Source organism: Pipistrellus kuhlii, unplaced genomic scaffold (genome assembly GCF_014108245.1).
Source record: "Pipistrellus kuhlii isolate mPipKuh1 unplaced genomic scaffold, mPipKuh1.p scaffold_m20_p_11, whole genome shotgun sequence".
Lineage (NCBI taxonomy): Eukaryota > Metazoa > Chordata > Mammalia > Chiroptera > Vespertilionidae > Pipistrellus > Pipistrellus kuhlii.
Window position 1 is genome coordinate 21,597,477 of NW_023425416.1, and position 13,131 is coordinate 21,610,607.

Genomic DNA, 13,131 nt, shown 5'->3' on the forward strand with positions numbered 1-13,131 from the left:
TTTAAGTAGTGAATTTTATGTTCTGTGAATTTTGCCTCAAAACATAAAATTCAGGCCTTGAGATAGCTGAAGAGAGGACAAGAATATCCAGTGTAAGAAAACAAATCCTGGAGTAAGCATGGATTTGGAGGAGGAATTTTGCAGAGATCAACCCATGTGACATGGAGAATGCATGTATGTGAGTTACTGAGAAATATTATTTGGAGATACAGATTTTTTGTTAACATGACAAAGGGTCTGGAATATAGGCAAAGCAGTGTGGATATTATCTTATAAGGAGTGGTAAGATTCCAAGTCTTGAGAAGAGGAGTGAGGTTGTTTAGTCAGGAGATTCATCTATCTGGCAGTAGCATGCAGAGAAAGCAGTTAGGAGGCTATCGCAAAATCTGGACATAAATATGAGGAGGGCCTATAGGAATGGAGAAGGAGGAAAATGTGAGACATGAAAAGAACAGTGAGTGATACTCCAACTATGGTCTATGGACGGATGCTGCTCACAAACTTGTAGTTGCTGACTTGACACAAGGCAACTACAGATTTGTGGAAAGCATTTAAAACCCTTTATATTAGCCCTGGCTGGTTTAGCTCAGTGGATAGAGCGTCAGCCTGTGGATTGAAGGGTCCTGGGTTTGATGCCGGTCAAGGGCACATGCCTGGGTTTTGGGCTCAATCCCCAGTTGGGGGTGTGCAGGAGGCATTCAATCACTGATTCGCATCATTGTTTCTATCTTTCTCTCCCTCTCCCTTCCTCTCTGAAATCAATTAAAAAAAATAAAAATTAATTTAAAAAAAATTTTTTTTTAAGTAATGTGTTGTCTCTTCTCTTCCTTAACAAACAAACAAACAAACAAACAAACACCTTTATACAGTAGGTCCTTGGGTTGCATTGGGGATCCGTTCCTGTGGCATGAGGTAACGCGATTTTTGCCGTAAGTCGAAGCCCACCTACATAAGCACCTACGTCACTCACGTGGAGCACATACACATCAGTAATGAAGTGAAACATTAAAAAAAAAATTAAAGCTAGTAATTCCTGACCTTTACTTGTGGTAAATAAATAATAAAAAACATAAAGCACATATCTACATATGTCGACATGACGGAACTTTTTTTTTTAATAAATGGGAGATGGTGACTTAACCATCAAACGACATCCCTCTCACAATCCGGTGGCTCTAATGGCTCGCCTGCCTGCCTACCTGATTGCCCCCTAACTGATTGTCCCCTGCTGGCCTGATTGCCCACAACTGCCCTCCCCTGCTCGGACCTGCCTCCTCCCCTGGAAGGAGATTTTTTTTTACTTTTCACAGAGAGGAAGGGAAATGGATAAAGAGCTAGAAACATTGATGAGAGAGATACATCGACCAGCTGCCTCCTGCACACCCCCCACTCCCACTGGGGTTGTGCCTGAAACCAATGTACATGCCCTTGACTGGAATTGAACCTGGGACCTTTCAGTCGGCAGACCGACACTCTGTCCACTGAGCCAAACCGGTTTTGGCAGAACACATTTCATAATTGACTATATTGGAGCAGCAATACATACTAAGTATCTGGCCTTTTGCATCTGTACTTGTGGTTACATTTCCCTAAATGTGACTGCAATTTGTATTTTAAACATTTCTGTACAGTTAGGTCCACAGTTCTCTTAAAAGAAAGTACTATTCTTTAATGCCTTCTCAGCCATCATCTATTTCCAGTTTTAATATTTGTAGTTCTTCTTCCTTGTGATTTTTTCATGAGTAATGCAAATTTTTGCAGAAGTGAGTTCCGTAAATCATAGTCACACTGCTGATCTTGAAGTCATTTGTTCTTGCTCCTGTGATGTAATGTCATGGTTGATCAAGACCAGTCATGACTACCCATTTTGGGAATGTCTTTGTGACTCCATTTTTATGTCAATGAAAGTTCAAATAACTTTTATTACCCAACTTATTTCACTCTGTTATTACAGGCTTCAAAGTGTTATTGTCAACATTTAGCAGTTAGAATCATGACAGATTAATTGCACTTTAGAGGATCTGGAGGACTTAGACTTACAGGAATATCCTCTCTGTATTTTGGGAATTCTTAAATAAGGTTCATTATTTTCATAAGGGTTATTTAGGTGTTTGTGGTATCAGGTGAAGAAAAAGGTTAGCTAAAGAATAAACAATTAATTTCATTTTAAGTCTAGTAGAATATTTTGTTAAAATAGTCCATTTTCATTATGTGTTATTTAAACAGCTTATACTTTTTATTAGGATATATGTAAAATTTTGAATTTTGCCTGGAACAGTATTTGGTATATAATAGGTACTCAATAAATACTTATTGACTGTTGTTCATTGAATGTGGAGTGATGGTAGGCAAAGCCTTTCAAATGGTCAAATAGTATGAGCAGAGGCACAGAAGTAGGGAAAATGTGATTTTAGAGAAAAGCAAAGATGGCTTCCTCAAAGTAACATGTATGTGTAATTACCAATTACACATAGTTTATTGGCTAAATAATTTTGGTGGCTTATTAATTTCTGCACCATATTTAAAATACTAATGACCTTTTCTGATGCTTATATCCAACGCGAATAGGTAAGGTTAAATATCAGACGTTATTAACTCTGACTAATCTGAGTTTCTGAGCCTCTCCTCTCCTTTCTACCTTCTTCCTTTTCTTCTCCCTTCCTTCCCCCTTGTACCCCTGTATTTTGCTCTAGCTTTGGTTCTTATTCTCTCCCTTTCTCACCTTTTTCTTCATTCTGGTGTTTCCCATATTCAAGTCTTGTTTCTTTGTTTAATTTTTCTGTCTCTGTTTCTCTCCCTGCAATGACTCTCTTCATTTTTATTTCCTGATTCCCAGCATCTCTTTCTTCATTAGGTCTCTAATGACAATATGGAGGTGAAATGTATTTCTATATGCTAATCAAATGATGAAGTAATATAATTTTTCTTTGTTGAGATATAATTGACATAAAATTGTAAGATACTTAACGTATATCATGATGATTTGTATACACACACACACACACACACACACACACACACACACACACATATATGATTCCCTTCATCTAGTTAACACATCCAGTCATCTCACATATTGTTTTGTGCGTGTGTATGTGAGAACATTTAAGTTCAACTCTCTTAGTAAGTTATGCAATATAGTGTTATCAATTATAATCGCCACTAAAAGTCTGGTGCATTAAATTTATGCACAGGTAGGGTCCCTTGGCATGGCCGACAATCAGGGCTGGCTTGGGTCTTTCTTCCCCAGCTGCTGGCCCTGGGGCCTTCCTTCATTCCCACCACCCCCTGGTGGTCAGCGCACATCATAGTGAGCAATCGAACTCCTGGTCTCCAGTCAAACCCCCGAAAGGACAATTTGCACATAGCCTTTTTTATATATACTAGAGGCCCAGAGCACGAAATTCGTGCATGGGGACGGGGGGCGGGGGGGGGGGTGCTTCTCAGCCTGACCTGCACCCTCTCCAATCTGGGAGCCCTCAGGAGATATCCTACTAATGGCTAGGCCCGCTCCCCATGGTTCTCTGCTCTCTGCAGGGCCTGCCTGCTCCACACTGAGGCAACTACAAAGCAGGCCATGCTGGGTGCTGCCTGCATGCTGCACTTGCCTGCTCCCAGGTGATGGCCAAGCAGGCCATGCTGGGAGCTGCCTCCTCCCTGCTGTCAGTCTCCATAGAGGCAATGAGGTTAATTTGCATACTCATTCCTGATTGGCTAGTGGGTACCATGAAGTGATGGTCAATTTGCATGTTTCTCTTTTATTAATGTATATAGATAATTTACATTAGGGAGGTTTTTATTCTAAATTTAATGTGAACACAATATTTATGCTGCTCTTTCTGAGACTAAATAAAATTAGTTTTAACATAAATGATGTTGATTGATTTTTGTTTTGTTTTTTACAAATTATTGAATCCCTAATCTTCAAGTTAGGAGAAGGGATCAGTAGACCTTAATTAATGACTCCTAGTAAAACATAACATCTTATTGAATTAACTCCTAATTATCTTTAGCAACCTTAATTTCTATTTTTTCTTTAAATAGCAAATATATGATCCTTTAGCATCTAATTTCATCTTTATATATGCAGTTACACAAGAGCTGGAATATTTGTCCATTATATTAAGTTTTTATCCCCAGTGCCTAGGACACTTCTAACAAATATCAGATGCTCAACAAATAATTGTTGCTTTTTATTTCAAATCCCTTTAGAAAAGTTGGTCTTACAAAGTCAGCTTCTAGATTTTTGTGACAAAGTATTGGTGAATGAGTGGAAAGGGACTGATCATGAAAAGCTGGAAGAGATTTAAGTTGATATATATAACGAAGTGCTGAGAAGGAAGGAAAGATTATTAAATTACTGGGCTGAAAAGGGGGAAAGGGTTTAGTTGGAAGGGCTTTAATGAAGGAGATACTTTGGAGAGTATGGTGTGAGAAAAATAATCGAAGGAAAGGGGGAAAATATTTGGAGGAAGAAGATGAAGGAAGGGTTAGTTGTGGTTATAAATTGAATCTCCTTTATTTATTTTAAAAGACAAGTAGAGAACAGAATTTTTTTTTTTAATCTTGCAGGGAACAAGGAGTGCTCCAATTATGTGTTGAATTCTGTTTCTTTACTTCTTCAGAAGGAGAAGTCAGTTTGGGTGATGTTGAGTTTGAGATTCCTGAGGAACCTTAGGTAGGAGTGTTCAAAAGAAACATGGAAAAACAGATTTAGAACTCTTGAGAGAAGAGTTGTGGTTAGAGAAGAAGATTTGGGAACTACTATCAAGTGTTTATGGGTGACAGTGAAACCAAGAAGGAACTTGCAGAACACAAAACATAGAAGGTCTCAGAGAAGAGGTACCAAGAAAAGAGACAAAAATAGCAGTCCTATGACAGGCTAAGAATTCAGAGAAACTGGTCTCTGGGAAGCAAAGGGAAGAAATAGTTTCAATAGTAGAGGGTCGAAATGTCAAATGCTGCATAGGCAGAGACAGTGGTGTGCTGGTGCCAGCTCAGACTGGCTTGTAGAAGTCAATTGTGAAATTTTCAGGATTTTTGTGAGTTGATTGTTATCCACAGCCATTATTAAAAATTAAATGGTATACACTTTCTACACTTTCAATTTAACAAGTGGTCTTAAAAACCGAAGTAATGAACACACCAATTGCATCACTTCCTACTAGTTTTACACTTTTGAGGTGTTCGTGTTGATTGTATCTGTATTGTGTAGATACTGTATACTGTTGTGTGCTACTACAGCCCTTTCCCATTCTGTTCTCAGTGACATTATATTGGTGACCTGAAATCAATCATGGTGGGAGCGTTTATACTACAGATATTGGCAAACACTATAAATCAGAGTGTTTTTCCCTACAAGGAGAGCCATTGTTGAACCTTTACCAGTGCACCACTGGATAAATAGAATGAAAATCAAGAAAAGTTAAATGGCTTTAGCAAGAAGGAGCTAACTTGTTACTTTTGCTTGACTTTCAGTAAAAAGATAGGTGACAAATCATAGTAAAGTGGGTTGAGGAGTGAAATAATGGAAAGTGAAGAAACAAATGTTCAAATAAGTTTGAGAGGGAGTGAGTTAACTAGTTAAGCAGATTGTTATTGCTGATGCTGTGTGTGTTTTTAATTTAGGACCTCCAGACTATAGACAATATTAATGTACTTTATTAATCTCCAAAGATGAATAACATATGCAAATATATTTTATAGTGGAAGCTTTTTTGTTGGAAAAATCTTACAAAGCTACTTACCTATAGAACACATTTGGGGAAATGCTGCTATAGTATTTCACAATTAAGTTTGAAACAAATATTCTTGTTATTAATGTTTATTGGCTTTTTAAAGAAATAGTGTCAAGAATGGATATTGAATTTTGAGGGTTATTTTGCATTTTTTAAATAATCATGTTTTCTTTTCAAAATTTCACTAGTGCTCTGACCATTACTTTAATAGATTGTCTGATATTAAATTGTCTTTGCCTTTCTGAGATAAATGTAACTTGATTATGGTGAATTATTCTTTTAGTTTGCTATTGAATTTAATTATCATTTTATTTATAATATTAACTTAATACATGATAGCATTAGTATTTTTCTCTTTGTTCTTGTTTTTAATATCAATATTATACTACTTTTGAAAAATTAATTTGGTCACTATATTTTTTTCAAACAGTTTATATAGCAAGAAAATTATCTCTTCCTTAAACTTTTGGGGAAAAATCTATAAACTTATCTAGGCCCAGAGCTTTTTGGGGAAGTAATTCTTTGATAAGTTTTCAGTTGTTTCCATCGTTAATTTTTTAAAATTTCTTACATCAGCTTTTACCATTTATACCATTTTAGACAAACTAAATTGTCCTTTTGCTGTATTATCTGCTTAAACCCTGGTAAAAATCTTATTCCGATGTTAAAAAGGTGGATGAGTAGATATGAAGAGCCGCTACCTTATGTGGGTTCTGTTGAACTCTGAGGGGCTTGTCTGCTATCTTCACATCCTCATTCTCTGACTTACAGGGGTGAGTAGAATAATTTATAACTTAATGAATATAACCCAATCTGAATTGGCCAGATGGAGGGCATGGAAAAACTGTAGTCCTTGATATTTATTACCTCCAGAATGGATCTTGTTTCTGACCTATATTAAAATTAATGCTGTATTTCATAGTATAATTTTATAGTATGTTACTATATTTATTTATAAAATAAATAATGTAATAAATATTAATATACTTTATATTAACAATTATATAAGTTTTTAATTACAATTAACATATATACTTATATTTTATTAATATGAATATTATAAATAATGAAGTTTATATTTATAAAATAAAATATACTTGAAGTAAAAAATATATAAATATAAATATGATAAAATATAATATATATAAAATAAAACTTATGTCTGGAAACTATACCTTCTATGATACAATGCAATACTGAATGAATACAAAAAGAAAATTATAGATCTTAGTTGTTGGAGAGAATTTTGGGAAAGATTATAGAATTCTGCCTGCCTCTGAAAGTCACAGGAGCTGGCCAGTTTTCTTTTTGATTCAACTCTTAGGGTTACAAGCTAGAAATAGATAGAAGTTCCCAAAAATCTTTACTTTCTTCCTTTTTTAGTTTCATTACTTCTTAATGAATTCATATGTATTTTAAAGGGAAATTGAGACAAGTATGAAGGAAAGCTATTGTAATTATCTTAACCTTTAGTTAGCATTCTTTAATTTTTCAGATAAAGATTTTGTTCAAATTATTTTTATTAATATTTTTCTTATTGTTTTCACATATTTAAGCCCTTTAGTTGACTTACATATATAAAAAAAATGTCAAAGTGGTTATCCATTATATTTTTGTTTCTCATGTCTTATACCTGTTATATACCATGAAGAGTTTTAGTGTGGATACTGCTTTTGTTTTGACAACAAATTAGAGAGTACTTATATAAATTGCCATGATACAGGTAAGCAGTTAGTCAGAAAACAAAATATGTGGGTCTAAAACACTGGCAAATTAGCTCTTTATAAAAGAACATGTCCCATTCTGAAAACAAATCCATTTTCAAACAAATGTACTAAACAGTGTTAGAGAAACAAATAATCAACGTATACTGGCTATAGTTTCTATCTTTTCATATTAGAAATACAAAAAGGGGCAAGATTTTATATTCATGACCCACTACTTTTATGTCTTACATGAATAACAGCATAGTTTTTGCAAATTCCAATTAGAAAGGTGCAGAATTTTAAAAGAAAAAATTATAATTTTGTGTAGGTTAGACTGTGCGGAAAATTGAATCTGGATATTGGGTCTATTAAGGCCCTGTTGATAAGGCTTTTGGCAGTAGACGCTGTTTTGTCTTTAGGGAATGTACAACTATTCTAGGATCCGTGAGCCTTTCATAAGATCCAAGGCTATGTATCCTAAGACCTTCAGCACTTTTACTCAGATAATATGCTCTCTGGGTCTTCCTTTTAAAAATCAGCTTCACGCCGGAACCGGTTTGGCTCAGTGGATAGAGGGTCGGCCTGCGGACTGCAGGGTCCCAGGTTCCATTTCGGTCAAGGGCATGTACCTTGGTTGCAGGCACATCCCCAATGGGGAGTGTGCAAGAGGCAGCTGATCGATGAATCTCTCTCATCGATGTTTCTAACTCTCTATCCCTCTCTCTTCTTCTCTGTAAAAAATGAATAAAATATATATTTTTTAAAAACCAGCTTCACGTGGGATGTGCTGCATCTACTATCTCTAGTGGTTGTGACACATCACTGTACTTTCCCTTAGGCTTAACAGCCATGTGCCATCTAGAATGAGGTTATATTTTAATAAATATCTTCGCTGTGTATAACTTTGATCAAACATCTACCTTTTGAGGTTATTAATCTTTTTTAAGATAAGGTTTTCTTAAGTCATACAATAAGATAGTGTCATTATTAATATGATGTAAAAGATGGATAAGATACATGACCGTAGCTCATGATTAATGTCAGAACTGAGAAAAGTAGGTGAAATGAATCTAATATATGTCTCCACGGAAGGATTCTACAGCCTTGCATGATTTACGAGTCAGTAGCTGTTGGTTACTTGTAGAGGATATAAAACTAAGCTGAGGGAAAGCAAACATTCAGAATGAAATCCAACAGAAAAAAATAAATTTATTTGTACTTGTACACTTTGGCAACCTGGTTATTTGAAAAATTTGAATATTGCATGTATATTTAAAATCTCCTTTCTTGCCAAGACTGGTTTGGCTCAATGGATAGAGCGTCAGCTTGGGGACTGAAGGGTCCTGGGTTCGATTCCTGTCAAGGGCATGTACCTTGGTTGCAGGCGCATCCCCAGTAGGGGGTGTGCAAGAGGCAGCTGGTCGATGACTCTCTCTCATCGATGTTTCTAACTATCTCTCTCCCTCCCTCTCTGTAAGAAATCAATAAAATATATTTAAAAAATAATAATAATAATAAAATCTCCTTTCTTTTTAATTGTTTAGATTTGAAAAGAGCCAATTCTACACCACAGATATACAAAAAGGCCATTTTCTCCAACAAGAGTCATCTTTTAACAGTAAGTAAACTCAGAATTTATTATACTAAATGATCTAAATAATTTTAAGTTATTTTAAAATAACATGAAAAGTTTTCATAGTATTTCGTTGTAAAATTTCTTAGAGAACTTTTATTTTGACTATCAAAATACTTTCTGCTTTATAATTTGAGGGAGAGCACTGAAATTTATTTGTCTAAGACAAAACAAAGATAAGAAAATGACATAGAAGTTGAGAAATAACTCATATCCTTAGAAATAAGTCTCAAGTACAAATATATTATTTTAGGTTCCTGTGATACTTATATTTAAATAAAGATAAAAATTAAAATATTTTGCCTGGTTCCCTATAGGCCATGCAACCATGATTTTTGGTCACAAAGAAGAAAGTATCCAATATTCAGGACTCCAGTTCCAGCTCCCAAAGGTCAAAGCTGGAATAATTTGAACAATAAAATAAATAACTATTGAACTAGATTATAGCTCTCTCATGTAAAATACATATATTCATGATTCCATACTGATATAAATAAATGCTGAACAAATACAGAAATGGAAAGAAAACTTTTCCTTACAGAGGAATTTAAATTAGTAAACATAAAAGGGATAAGGGAAATAGAAAATTGCCACTTAAGAACCACAGTAATAATTGCTGCAGGCAAGATGAGTACTAAAATTGGTTAAAGTTAAGGTTAAACCGAGAATGTGCATAACCTCAAAGTATCTCCCTTCAAATATCTATTAATTACAAAGGGAAAAATAGTGTCTTTATAGTGGGGAGTCCTGGCAGACACCACCTTAACCAAGTGATTAAGGTTAATATTTTATTAATAAAATATATTGACCTTTGAAAAGGGCACATCATGACTTTGTTATTTTTCTAAAAAAAAAATCTATAACCTCATCCTAGCTGGTTTGACTCAGGTTCAATTCTGGTCAAGAGCATGTATCTTGGTTGTGGGCACATCCCCAGTGTGGGGTGTGCAGGAGGCAGCTGATTGATGTTTCTCTCTTATCGATGTTTCTAACTGTCTATCCCTCTCTCTTCCTCTCTGTAAGAAATCAATAATATATTAATTCTTTAAAAATAAAGTTGGAGTCACTAAATAATAATTCTTAAATTATATTTTCACTGATTTATAGAGTGAGTTTCTGTTTGTTTACAAATCTTAGAACAGGGAGAAGCAGGAGCATTGTTTTCATCAAGAGTATCTTTTGAGCTGTGTTTCCTAATCTTTTCCATACACTGCAGTCCTTACCCCCACAAGTTTGTTCTCCACTTAATGCCTCAGCCAGTTACTTCTGGTCTCCTGGAAAAACCTATGAGTGGGGAAATTCCACAAGGCTCTGCCTCCTTGGGAACCACCTCTTAGCAAAGTTTTTAGCTGGTGATAAGCAGGGTCTGATTTGAACGTTTAAACCCAAACTGTGAAAGTATTTAGATCTCATTAATAACCTCTTGATCCACCAGTCTTCACTACCCAAAACAGCATTTGAAGAAGAACTTGTAATTAGTAGTCTTATATTTAAATAGTGAAGATGAGAGAATATCATATTAACTTTTAGGTAAAATGTCTGCAAATTCAGTGAATACAAGCAGTACTGAGAGAACTTTGGTTCTTTCAGGAAATCAATAGCAACATTAAGTTTACTTAGAAAAACAGTTTAAGTTTAGAAAAACCTAAAGCCACTTTAAATCCAAAGACCAACCTCTTGAAAGATGAAATAAGTGGCAAGTATGTACTTTGGCGTCTGAAAATTAGTATTTGGTTTGAATTTTAAGTGTTTGGGTATGAAAAATGAAATGCTAAGTATTAGGAATTCTCCCCTAGATTTTTTTTTGCCAGTCTCTTGTGCTCAACCAGTTTCGTAAATCACACTGTTTCATAGATTGTAGGTGAAACAAGAACCACAGAAGTTGTACCTAGAGTAGTCATATTCATAGACAAAAAGTAGAATGGTGGCTATCAGGAGTGAGCTGGGGAGTTAATGTTTGATGAATGAATATAGTTTGGGAAGATGAAAAAGTTCTGGAGCTGGATGGTGGTGATGGTTACAAAACATTGGGAATGTACTGAATGCCACAGAACTCGTACATTTAAAAATGATTAAGATAGTAAATTTTTGTTATGTATATTTTACCACATTTTTTTTTTAGAGTAAAAGAGAAACAACAGGAGTATTCAGCAGTTACATTTCGCTTCTTTGCTAGGAAGCCCAGTTATGAGGAGAATCTCTGCCTGTGGACATTTATCCTTAGGAATAATTTTAAATTTTAAATCTAGAGATGATTCCCCGGACATCATTTTCCAGCTGGCAGTTTAAATGGCTCCTATATCATAAATTGTACAAATAAAAAGAAACCTGGTACACAGGAAACAGTAGAGCTGGGGTGGTTGGGAGAGTTATTTGTGGAGTTAATTTATAACTAAGACAAATGAATCTATAAAAAGAAGAAAAATCCCTTAAGAATATGTTAACTGATGGTAAGGGAGAAAAAAAGAGTTTAGATAAAAGATATCTGAACTTGTTTGGTCCCAGTGATTTTATGGCTGAAGAATTCAATTATAGGTGTACTGGGTGGAGCAAATCACTATTCTGTAAATTACTAATAGGACACAACGATCTTTATCATTTTCTGTATGTGCTTGCATGCAAAGTTCAGTCTTGCTCTCTGTAAATGGACTCTCAGCCTACCTATACTGCTATGTACAAATTCAGGGCTTCAGCATTAGAACATAGATAACGTTTACTTTTTAAACCTTGGAAGCAGGGAGGTGGTACATTTAGAAATAAGATTAGAAACTAGAACAAAATGACTTTGCTTTTGAATTTTGGCCATTGGATTTGTCTCATTTTACATTAAATTTCCTTTAAGACATTTTTATTACTGAAAACTTGTGAAAATATTTTTTAAATTAAAAACCACACTTAATCACATATAAACTACTTCTTAAAATCAAAAGACCAATCTCTCGTACAGGCCGGTATGTACTTTGGCATCTGAAAATGAGTATTTGGTCTGAATTTTAAGTGTTTAGGCATGAAAAATGAAATGCTAAGTGGCTTTAAGTGATTTAAACTACTTCTGCTTAGCTTCTTACAGTTCTTATTAACATGTTTACATTTTTTTACTTACTGACAATTACAGTACATGTAGCATTTTTGCTTCTTTCACTGTTAGATCATTTAAATTTTTGTGTTTTCTTGGCTTTCAAATTTGTCATAATGGCAACATAATAGTTCATCTTAGTGATATCACATAATTTACTAAGCCAGTTTTAGGCAGTTTTAGTTTTTTATTACTATACGATTACTATTTAGTCTAATACCATTATATATAGTATGCACATATTTCACTTTTAAAAAAATTATTTTCTTTAACTAAATTGCTGAAAGAGAAGTTTCTATGTCAAAGAGTTCAAGCAACTATATTACTCTTGCATTATTCGTTTGTATGACATTTCAAATTAGTCTGAGGATATATTAGTAGTAAAATGAATAAAAACTTATTTCCAAAGCATCCATGATTCCTATTTATTTAAATATATCATTTTTTAGCCAAGGATTTGTATGTTTTACAGTGAGATGAAAGTAGAGAGGAGTTTTACCAATTACTTAGATATCAGAAAAATAAGGATTTTCGATGGTTTTGGGGTTTGGTAAAAAAACAAACTTACTTAATTGCAAGGAAGTTGTAGATTGTTTCCTAAGGTTGTGTCAAATTTAAGTAAAATGTAAAGACTGCTGCGGGTGTCTCATGGCCTTTAGGTCCACACTTGCTGGTTGTTAGAAAGGAATGTCTGCTTTAAGAATATGGCTTAAACAAAATAGAATGTTCAGAACATTATATACAATCCATTTTTTAAAAAATATTAAATGTTTTAATTTGTGATTTAAATATTTGAGGGGAATATTGATTTTAGAATAAAGAAAAAACAGAAAATTTGAAGATACAAAATTATGTGGTTAGATGTATTACAATAAGTAGGAAAAGATTATGGGTAATTGTCATTTTTTAAATTGTAAACTTTCATTTGGGGATTAAGTAACAGTTAATGACATGAAATAGAAATAAGAGCTTTAGTAC

At 34.3% G+C, this 13,131-nt stretch overlaps 1 protein-coding gene across 2 annotated transcripts in view; it reads left to right on the top strand.

Moving 5' to 3' along the window:
* Positions 1-13,131, top strand: part of PPARG (peroxisome proliferator activated receptor gamma) — a 131,581-nt gene that overhangs the window by 16,243 nt on the left and 102,207 nt on the right. For both annotated transcript variants that reach the window (XM_036431153.1, XM_045579191.1), the window contains exon 2: positions 8,989-9,062. The gene's annotated coding sequence lies outside the window, so the exon portion shown is untranslated. The remainder of the gene's footprint in view (positions 1-8,988; positions 9,063-13,131) is intronic.